This window comes from Octopus bimaculoides, chromosome 7 (genome assembly GCF_001194135.2).
Source record: "Octopus bimaculoides isolate UCB-OBI-ISO-001 chromosome 7, ASM119413v2, whole genome shotgun sequence".
Taxonomy (NCBI): Eukaryota; Metazoa; Mollusca; class Cephalopoda; order Octopoda; family Octopodidae; genus Octopus; species Octopus bimaculoides.
In genome coordinates, this window is record NC_068987.1 from 71,541,112 (window position 1) to 71,541,822 (window position 711).

Below are 711 nucleotides of genomic sequence, written 5' to 3' on the forward strand. Positions count from 1 at the left end.
TATATATATATAACAAATGAAAGACAGAAGATGTAATATACAAGAATTTATTATTTCTCATCACAATTGTTTCGACACTTCTAGTATCGATTCCTCTTGGATGGGACACTCAGCAACTGGTTCAGGAGCATCCGGTGGTGCAGATGTATCGCGTCGGGTGATAAATAAATAGATAAAACTCGTTAAAATGACTGTTCCACAATGTAACTTTCTGTTTTGTAGAGAGAAAATCACCCAGACGGAGGAAATATCTTCATTTATATAGAAGATCGGAAATAAAATCACAGATGACAAAAAGAGAAACGAACACGCAATCCAGCGAGAAAAAGTATTAAAAATAACCGGTAACAGATATGGATGTATAAACGCCCTCGGGCAAGCTGCATGGAAGCATCCACAAAAATGTGAACATATGCACACGTGAGGTTTGGTGCACTCGTGATCACAAAGCGAGTTAGTTATTAACTTTGTGTTTATAAGAATGAGGAGGTTAAAGTAAACTTAAGTCATCCATACCTTAAATTAAATTAAAATTAAGTTAATGGTTACTAAAAATTCATTCTATCTGTAAGTATGTATGTGTGTATGTTCGTATACGTAGATACGGACATGTGTGTATGTATTGTACAACAGTAAATAGTTCACCAATAAATGATCCAACTAGAATTGTTAGTCTGCTACTTCTTCAGTTACAAACGCGTGCTGTTTTTA

The 711-nt window shown here is 34.7% G+C and overlaps 1 long non-coding RNA gene across 1 annotated transcript in view; it reads left to right on the plus strand.

The window, feature by feature from the left end:
* The window catches only part of LOC106869341 (uncharacterized), an 18,585-nt gene extending 18,105 nt beyond the window's left edge, over positions 1-480 (plus strand). Inside the window, exon 4 of the long non-coding RNA XR_008264541.1 lies at positions 223-480. This is a non-coding gene — a long non-coding RNA (uncharacterized LOC106869341). The remainder of the gene's footprint in view (positions 1-222) is intronic.
* Positions 481-711: the final 231 nt, after the last annotated feature.